Here is a 10,103-nt window from a genome sequence, read left to right as displayed (position 1 = left end):
GGGGGAGCGCGAGGCTGCTGGAGGGGGGTCCCGGCGGACACCGACCCCCGCCCACGGGGCCGGGAGGGGCCGGGGGCTCGGGCTCCCCGCGACTGGGGGGCTGCGGTAGCGCGGAGACCGGCGGGGGCTGCGGGGTCTGGCGCTGCCGCCCGGGCCCGGAGCCGCCTCCGCCCGCGCAGGCTCCGCGCCAGCATCGCGGCGCAGCATCAATCCAGCAACAGCAGCGGGAGGAGGAGGATGAGGATGAGCGGGGCGCTGCGCGTTGCCGCGCCGGCTGCAGGTAGGAGGAGGCGGCGGGTCCGCGGGGCTGCGCGGGGGGAGCCGCCCGCCCTCCGCCATCAGCACCGCGGGGCGCGGAGCGGGTCCCGGCGGGGCCGAGCGCGGAGTTGAGCGCAAAGTTTGTCCGCCGGGAGGGAGGCGCTGGCGCGGCGGAGCCGGCGCGGAGGCGGGGAGGGATGCCCGGGGAGGGATGCCCGGGCAGGCGGGGATGCGAGCGGCAGGAGCCGCGCTTCGCGGCCGTGCGGGAGGATTTAACACTTCCAGAGCCGCGCGCAGCCAACTTAGAGCCGTAGTGAGCATCTCCGTGCTGGGAATGAACGTGAGACACCCGTTCCTTTCTTATTTGCGTGTGTGTGTGTGTGTTGTGTGTGACTCTGGATCGGGGTTTTCTCGCCATCCACCTCTGAGTGCCAGCCGGGAAGGAGCAACTTGAACCAGCTGTCCCTTCTTGGTTTAATATTTGCAGCCCAAATAAATATTTTTTTGCCCTTCTGCCTTTTTCTCAACGCCTTCTTGTAGTGTAGATGATTAATCAGTGAGGTTAGTGGCCAATTAGGCATAACCTTGTAGGAAAATAATTATGCCAGGATATATGGGCTTGACTAGTGATGTGTTACAGAATACAGCCAGATCTTGGTAGCTGCTTCCCCATGTGTGCAAATTCAGGATGTTCTCGATTTTGAATGAAAATCAAAGTGCAGTGACAAATATGTTGTTACTTCCAGTGGAAGACTGTTATTTTCCTTGCCAGCTTTAAAGTAAAACGTGTGGATGTAAAGAGGGAGCTCTTTTTTTTCTGGTCAGTCTCAAAATGTTTTTCTCCCTGGTTAAACGTGGTCTTTCTCGTGCTGCTGGTTGCTTTGAATGTTTGGTTTGCAGGAATGAATTTCATTTTGGTGCCCTCGGAGTCTGATGGGAAGAAGTGCCCTGCTGTGCCCTGTGAGGCTGGTCGTTTTAACTGATCTTGTTAAATAATGCTATTATTAAATGATGGCAAATTGAAGCAAATGTGTTTTTCATTGCCCACAAGTTGTGTTTCTGAGCTGCATTTCTTTTTATGGCTGGAGAGGCTCTTGCACTGCAGTATCACAATACAGCCATATTAAAAAGGTCCTTGGAGCAAATAACCCTCTGATGCTGCAGCTCCGTTTTCAGTAGACTTCGGTAGTTCTCTGGGAAGTAATTATGTTGGATGTAAGGAGTCTGGGCTGAACTGGTTGTGCTTTTTAAACTGTGGTGTTAAACTGCTTGTAGATATTGGTGTGAGTTGTAAATCTTAACCCTAAATCTAATGAAGCAAAGCTCCTTTTTTTTCAACAGGTTCTTGTGCTTTTTGTGTGTGTTTTGTTGCCTTTTTTTAGAAAACTTCCTTCCTTCTTTCTTTAACTGACAGAGAGGTCTCCAGCTTGAGTATCTTTCCTTGACCAAGTAGAGTGCAGTGGTACATGACACCATCATTCTGTTCTGTGTCTGGTTTACTCTGTCTGTGATGCTGCAAGGAAAACTAGAGATGAAAGGGAAAGAAGATTCCTGAGGTTGATGGTGTGGGCAAATTGAGAGATTAAGGTTTATTCTGAGGAACCCCACCTGGTTTCAGGTGGTTTCTTTGGGATGTAATGTTTAAAGTGTAGGTCAGTATGAATCCTGGAGGTGTGAAAATCAGGCATGGAACTAAGCTGCTGACCTTCTAATGTCAATATTTGGTGCTAAAAATTTAATTTTCAACAGAAGTTAAGTAGGTTAGTTACTTCTCTCTAACTGCAGCTCTTCATTACTGGTTTTTATTTACTCTAGTAAACAAATACATAGCTCTTAAAATTGAATTAAATGTATAAACTGCTCAAACCAGGGCCAGGAGAGAGAGAATAATTCTGTTTACTTTAAATAATAAATAAAATTGTTAGGATGCTGCATCAGATCCATCTGTGCTTGTCAGATGAGCCTCAGTCATGCTCGTGCCTGGTGTTCACTCTCCTGTACCACCCTTTGATGTCCCCACTCTTCCATACCCGTATTTGCTGCTGAACTGGGATGGAGCCCTCCCCTCACTCTGTTCCACCCACACCTTGTGCAGGGCAGTAAGGACGATGCTGCAGCCAGCCCAGGCTGGGGCTGGCACAGGGGAATGCCTTCCAATGAACTTCTGTCTACAACAGGCACAGGAGGGGGTTATGACACTGAGGAAATACCAGAATGGGTGTCCTCTCTGTGCTCCCAGTTCTCTGCCTGCAGGCTGCCTACAGCTGATCTCTTGGGTCTGTGAGGATGTCCTTCTGCTCTCAGAGCTCTAAAGAAGGCAGCAAGTGGCATGTTTGTGGTTTTATGCTTTACCAGAGATGCCAAAGCAGACTGGAAGGGAACACAGTCTGATCTTAACTGCTGCTAAGAGTTCTTGGGAGAGGGAATGAGGAGGATTCCTTTGAGTAACCTGGATAGCAGGTGGAAATGACCCCCATACACATTGCCTATAAAACAGCATGTTGGATAAAATGGTCCTATTACAGGAAGAGCAGAGGGCAAAAAACCTAAGCAGTCTTGACAGTCGTTTTGGGATCGTTCTGCAAGAAAATCAAAGGCTTGTCAGTTTTTGCTTTTATGCACATAAATCACCTTTGCTCCTCCTGTTTCAGAAAATGCATCAGGTCAGGACTTTTCAGTTTGCCTCCACAATATTGGGAGTACTTACAGTAGAATACACCTAACAAACAACAGGAGATTCATATTTCACTGCACTTTCATTTTTCATCAGTATGCCAAGTTAACCTCCAACTTTCCCTTAAAGCAGCATGAAGATTTGCAAGCTGGTTAAAAGGGAAGGAACACATTCTGATATTCCTCTCTAACATCCACAGATTGATGCATTCAACAGCCAACTCCTTTGATTCTTCCAACATTTAAACATGAGTGACTTAGTGGAAAAACACTGTATGAATATTTACTCCTGTTTTAATGAGGCAGAGCTCTATTGAAGTCAAAGCATCCTCAGCTGTTTCCTTAGGCTGAGGATATGGCCCAGCAAAGGACTTTTCTAATTGGCAGGAGGCTGGTTTGATACCATTCCTTGCAGGGCAATATTTTTAGAGAAAAAAATAAATCTTACTAACATCAGAGGGATTTCTCATTTGAGGAGTTAAACGCTCCTCAGTGAGAGGTGAGGGTATTACTCTGGCTCAGAGAGTGTTTTCCCTGACTAATATATCCAAACTGTGCGTTGGGATTGCCCAGCACTGGTAATTCACACACCTCTGGAGTGGAATAGAGCAGCTATTCCAGGCTGGAAACATTATGCAGGAGGGGTTTAGGGAAGAGAAATGAAGAAAAACTAATCCAATTGAAACTGCAAGGGGAATTTAGGAAGCAGAATGCAATTATCCGAGTTGGATATTGGCCAGGACATGTTAGTTAACATTTTTACTCTTGCAGGAATTGTCATGGGATCTTTAATGACGATGAATGGTCAGGGCTCTATTTTACATCTCATTTGAAAGCCTGAGCTTTCACTTCTTCATGAGGATGAAGTGAGTGCTTTGCCTTCCCTCAGGATGAGTTGCTTTAGTCAATCTGCTTTCCTCCCATGGGCTCAAGGCTCTCTGGGAACACCTGCCTTGCAATTCCACATGTCCAGGGGTTTTCTCCACCCTGAGCTGCTAAGTTGAAAGGAAATCCAGACCCTCAGCATTGCACATCAAAGCCCAGTTCCAATTTTGGTAGTTCCCCTACAGCCTGGGCTGGCCACGGCATCGAATGGTTTGGGTTGGAAGGGGCCTTAAACATCAGCTGGTTCCAGTCCCCCTGCCATGGACATATTTCCCTCCTTGCCTACTGTGCTGGTTTTCTTCCCTGTTTTATGAGGAGTAATGAATTGAAGAATCATCTGTTAATGTAAACAGATGATAAATCTTACTGAAACTGGTGTATCTGGAGAAAGGAGTTGATGCATAAAATATTTTCTTCTCTATAAACGCAATTCTTCTTTCAGCAATCTGAACTTGAATCTTTTCTGAAATGAACCAACAAACAAGCACTTCTTCCCTGTGGAAAGTCATTGCCTGGTTACAAATGTGGTTTTATCTGAGTGCTTTTGGTATGCAGGCAGGGGAAGCAATGAGCTGCTCTGGGGGAACAGAGGCTTCGTGTTCTTTTGGGGTTCAGGGATGGTGCTTGTGCTGTGGCTCAGCCAAACGTGGCTCTGGGAACTCGAGGGTTGCTCTGGATCTGCCGAGTTACCTTTTAATCTCTTTATCGAAGTGCTTGCAGACTATCTTAGAGGTCATGAGGCAGTGGCAGATGCTGGGAGATAAAACTAGATAAGCATCCAGACTTCACCCTAGAATTTGATTAACAAAAAGGGCAATGTAATAGTAGATACTTTATTTTCCCTTTCCTTTCCTACTGGAAGAGACCTGACCTGAGACTGGTTTCCTGCAGGCTCAAACATAGGGAGGCTGTGCTTCTAACCCATGTATACCACTGATACTCATGTGCAACACAGATAATTAGAGGATAACAGGGTTAATACTCTCCTTGTAGCAAATACTTTTGCTATTTATGTAGGAATTTCCCCCAAAATTCTCACGGTAACATCAGTGTCAGTAATTTAAAATGCTGTTTCAAAATCACTCAAAATACACATACTGTATAAAGTGATACATTTTGTATGCAGTGACTTGCTTTTTGTATTTTCACGTATTTGTGGACAGTTTGGATTGTTGTGTGATCTGGGCAAGCCAATATCGACACCCATGGCCCGAATCTGTGGTTGGAAGTGAAGAGGGGGCCATTCCCAGCTGTGTCACACGGGGTTATGGTGCAGTGTGTGGGGCACACAAATGTGAGGGGCAGCTCTGAGGGCTGGGCAGGGTCTCCTCACTCTGTCACAGCTGTCAGACTCACCCTGACATACAGGTGGGTGTTAATTGTGCTCATTCCTTCTTAGAATGGGAATCAAAGTCCCAACTCTGAGCTTTTTAAGATGTTCAGAAAATGTGGAATAAAATGTTAAGGGTCAAAAGGAACCATCATTGTCATCCAGAAGCCTCAGAGGAAACCACTCTTGCTCATCTCTGTAAAATAACAGCGGATTTGGTCCAAGGCTCCTGAGATAGCTGAGGAAGGCTGGATTTTGTCCCTCATAAATAAAGTGAATGGGTTTAGGGACCTCCCTTGTAAATAAAGTGCCCATTCCATCTGCCTCTGTGTGACTTGACCCGCAAAATAACACCAAACACTTCCACTGCCTGAGAGAATTTGCTGCGTGTATTGTGCTGTCCAGGTGCAAAGCTGTGCTCTGTGACATCCCTTGCCTCAGGTGGGCATTGTGTCATGTGGGACATGGGCTGCTGTGATGGACTCTTTGGGGGCACAGAGAGACAATATGGGCAGAAGCTGTTGTTAGGCAAAATAAATTATGGAGTAGCTCATCCAGTGTGAGAAGGGTTGGGAGTGATGGAGTTTCAAACATCATTTTTTCAGTAATTGTGCTGTTTGAATTGTGACCCACTTTAATAACATTCTATCGTTTTTAATATTTCTTTATTCATTACATTTTATACACACTCAGGTGGTTTCCTGCAAGCTGTGTGGAAATTACAACGAAGGTCAAGTGCTCTTTGTGAGGATAACTTATTACTGAAAATATTAACTGTTGTCATTACTGTTTTCCAACATGAAATTTTATTTGTCTGGTGAATGAAGAGATGATGTTGGGCTTGTGTTAAAGTGTGTGATTACTGTCAGTAGACCAAAGTCCCTCCAGTCACAGGTCTGAGATGTACATGATCACTGAACAAGTCTCACTTTCACCTGATTTATCTTCCCCTGCTCTGTTAAGTTGGTTCAGACCTTTATCAGAAACATCTTTCAGATTAGGACTGGTTTATATAGATTTAATGTTTAAATGCCTTCAGTAAGCTGAGGCTAAACTGAGAATTGCAACTCTGGTGTTGAAGTAACCATGTTTGCACTTGGCTTTGCAGCCTTTCAAATGGGCTTAAATTCATGCTTTAAATTATATTAGCTCAGTGGTTTTGGGGTGGAAAAGCCTTTGGTCCACAGGAGGTCTGTGTAGAGTTGGAGTGAGGGGTGGGGGTGGCTCTCTGTGGCTCCTGCTGGGGTCACTTAAACCACAGGTGCTCCATAGTGCTTTTCCATACAAATGGATTCCCAGCAGTTACCCCATGGCTAGTGGGCATGGAAGGCTGGGGATCAGGCCCCATGGCTAGTGGGCATGGAAGGCTGGGGATCAGGCCCCATGGCTAGTGGGCATGGAAGATTGGGGATCAGCCTTCAGCATCTCCAGTTTCTCAAATACTAATTCTGTTCTCAAATACTAATTCTGCTTTGGTACAGCACATTTAGGACTTGGCTTAGGGCTGTGCAAATCCACATTATTGGGGCAAAAAGGAAAGCCTTGCAGCATCCCTGCTGTCTTTACAAAGCCTAACAGGCATTTTGGGTACTATTGCATCATTTTTACATGTTATTGAATGGAATAATTTTATGTGAAGGTCAACTGTGCAGAGTGTCTGACATGTTTCAGTTTTTATTATACATATTTGAGGTTCCTTGAGGAATCAAGTCTAGAAAGTGCAGAAGGAAATCAGAAGGGTTGCAGGGAATATTCACCCTCTTGGCTGTTGCAGCAGGTCAGGGGTTGAAGCATGACCAGCTTGCTCATTGCATTATCAACATTCCCACCTGCTGGTTTGATGTGGTGGACCTAAAGGCTTCCTGATCCAAAGCCAGAGAGATCTCAGTTTAGAAGTCATGGGTATCTCATTTGCCTTCTGAACTATGTAAGTTTAATTCTGTATTGTCATGTCTTCCAAGTATAATCTGGGAGAAAACTGGAGTAATGAGGTAACTGCTTTTAAAGGTTCTGCTTAGGCTGGGATTGGCTAGGAAGGCAAGAACTGTTTCATAGACACAAAAATGAGAGATTTTTAGCTGAGTGTTTTCTGAGTGTGAGAGACCTCCCCCCATTAGACAAAGCTTTCATGTCACCCCAGCATCAGAGAGGTAGTGGAACAGAAGAAGGTCAGCCTAGAAAAGAAAGCACTTCTGATAAAGACTTGTAAAACCATATGGAGAACTGCAGAAGGAATTGCCTTTTCTATTTAATTAAGTGAAGGTGTCACATGAGCCAAGCAGGCAGCAGACACAGCCAGAAAAGCAGGAAAGCTCCCTGCCTTGGGGTGTGGAGGGTGCTGAAAGCCCAAACAATCCTCTGGAAAACGCGATGGGGGAACTGAGGACCCAGACAAGGGATGGAACTGCTTCTGGCACAGACAGGCCAGGCTCACAAATGCCTGGAGGCTGAAATGTGTTTGGGGAGTTACCACAATATGTGTCTGCTCTGGGGAACTGCCAAGGAGTCAAGGGCACTGCACACAGGGCCAGCTGGGCCCTGCTCCAGCCACAGGGGCCTCCTCACACAGGGAGGAGAAAGTGCAGTCACCCTCTCCTCTGCCCTGCTGCCTTCTGGGCTGGGCTTGAGCTAAAGCTGTTTGAGAATGGGAGGTGGGAGAATGTGTTTCTAAAAGGAAAAACGATGTTCTGTTCTAGCAAAGCACCCAGTGTTGCAAAGGTGTAGAAAACTGAAGTAATTCGTTGTGCAGGTGATTTATTCCACTGTGTTTTTAACCAGTGGCTGTGGTTTAAGCCTGTTGTTCACTTGGTGATCTGTGCTCTACCACTGGACAGTGTGATGATCTGTGTGCTGGAGCTGCTTGTTCTCATTCAATACTGGTGTTGGACATGCCTGTACCCAGCTCTACAGCTGTACAAAGCTTGCAGAGAGACCCAACAGAATTTTAAATCTATATATTAAAAAAAAGAAAGTTTACAAACCACTATATTGCATGTAGGTCATGTTTGAAGCTTTGCTCCAAGCTCATGGCATGGAATCTCCATGTTTACTGGGAGTGGAGAATCTTGGGTAGTTGCTTGACTTGAGGAATTAGGGCTTAAGAAGAATGCTGAATATCATGAGACTTGTGATAAAATCTTAAGCACTGTCTAAGCCAGTGAAGGGCTGTCAGGTTGTAATTAGGTTTGATGATTATCATCTTGAGCCAGATTTGCACAGGTTACTGAGACAGGAACTCCAGCGCACCGTTACCAACTCCTTGAGCCGCTCAGTCCTGGTGGAACCTTCCTTGGTGATGCTGATATGGACTGACCAGGCATTTTGTTTCTTTCCTTTGCAGTTTTCCTCTCTCCTTTGCAGGTTACTTTGCACAAGCCCAGGTTATGCAGTGCCTGATCACAGGAGACCAAACATTCTCCCCACGTGAAGGAATGGTCTGGACTGAACATCACTGGTGGTCCTGTGGGTTATGGTTTGCCCAATCCTTTCTAATTCTGGAGATCAAGAAAGTACTTCTGATTTTAAATGGTTTCTTTGAAATAGGCTGTTTTTCTGTGGAAATACTTGTCTGTTCCTGTAACTTCCCATATACAGATTTTTAAGAAGTAAAATAACAATCTGGTAGTAAGAATGTCACCTTGTGCAGGGTCCAATGACTCTTATTAGTGGGAGGACCCAAAGTAGAGTTTATTAATAATCCCACTTATTAGAGACTCTGGTGCCTTCAGATTATCCCTTCAAGTGCAGACACACAGTGGAGATTACACATGGCAACACTGGAAAAGCAAAGTTCAGATGCTGTAATTGTGCAATGGACTTGTCTGGAATTATTTAACAAAGGAGCTGTACAAAAAGGTTCCTCACTGTAATTTCATTAATAATGTATTTTGCACTTGGCTGGAGACATTAGGCCGGTGGCTTTTCTTTCAATATGTCGTGGAACAAACCAGTAACCAACTAAGAATCCGTGATTGGAGCTTTGCTGTGTGTCAGGGCTGCTGAGACTCACAGTGCAGGGAAATCAAAAGCCCTGACTGCAGAAATGCAGAGCAGGAATGGAACAGGTTTTGTACCTGCCAGCAGGTGTGAACAGGCTGGAACAGAGATGGGAGCAGTTGTGCTTTTTGAAGGAAAATGCCATAGCCATTGAAGGTAGTTAATGTGATGTGTATCCTGATTTATTTTCCCCCTTTACTGAAGCAGCAGTGCCTTTCACTGGAGCAGCTGATGCAGCACCCAGCCTCTTTTGCCAGGGAGATTTCTCTTCCTACTCTACATCATATTTTACCTTGCAGTGTCGGGTGCTGGCTCTGGTTCTGTTCAGCTTTGCTTCCCCTGCAGCTCCCACACCTGATGAGCTCCCAGCTCTGCAGGTGCCTGGCTCAGTCCCTTTCTGCCTCATTTACCCCCCAGTGACTGCTGAGAAACATTCCTTGAGTTCAGAACCAGCCAGCTCTGTGTCTGGCTGCTCAGGGTGCTGCAGCAATGAGTTTGGTGACTTGTCTTTAAAGGTGTGATGGCCACGTGTCTCTTGAACTGTAAAGCTGAGCATCATCAGCCTCACTGGAAGGAGGGAATGAACACTGGGGAAAAAATACACCACTGAGGGTAATGTGAGGAGTCCCAGAGAAGTTGGTCAGAAGAGTGGAGCTGTGCCAGGGGTGGGAAGTGTAGGGATATCACTTTGTGCTTCACTGAAGTGGAGCAGGAGTTTGTGGTTATCTGGCCCATCCTGAACATCTCTTGAAAATACCAGACCAAGCCTTGTGTTGAGTCACTGGTGCTGTTGGTACTTTGCACTTTAAGAAGTGTATACCAAGGTTTTGGAGAGGTTTGCATTTTTTTCACTGGCCTCAAGACCTCCTCTAGTGTAAACCTAAAGCACCTTGAGAGCACTGCCAGAGTTCTGGGCTCTTTTCAGCACGATGCTCTCGGTGACATGGAACAGTCAGGGCTG

At 46.1% G+C, this 10,103-nt stretch overlaps 1 protein-coding gene across 3 annotated transcripts in view; it reads left to right on the top strand.

The window, feature by feature from the left end:
• The first annotated feature begins 219 nt into the window (after positions 1–219).
• Positions 220–10,103, top strand: part of DAB1 (DAB adaptor protein 1) — a 451,161-nt gene continuing 441,277 nt past the window's right edge. For 2 of the 3 annotated variants that reach the window (XM_071565292.1, XM_071565294.1), the window contains exon 1: positions 220–280. The gene's annotated coding sequence lies outside the window, so the exon portion shown is untranslated. Of the gene's footprint in view, positions 281–494; positions 599–10,103 lie in introns of those variants that run through there. The other variant, XM_071565293.1, reaches the window with a different exon arrangement.

The sequence above is a fragment of the Pithys albifrons genome, chromosome 10, assembly GCF_047495875.1.
Source record: "Pithys albifrons albifrons isolate INPA30051 chromosome 10, PitAlb_v1, whole genome shotgun sequence".
NCBI classification, from domain to species: domain Eukaryota; kingdom Metazoa; phylum Chordata; class Aves; order Passeriformes; family Thamnophilidae; genus Pithys; species Pithys albifrons.
The sequence above is the reverse complement of the archived record's forward strand: the minus strand, read 5'-3'. Positions and strand labels throughout refer to the sequence as shown.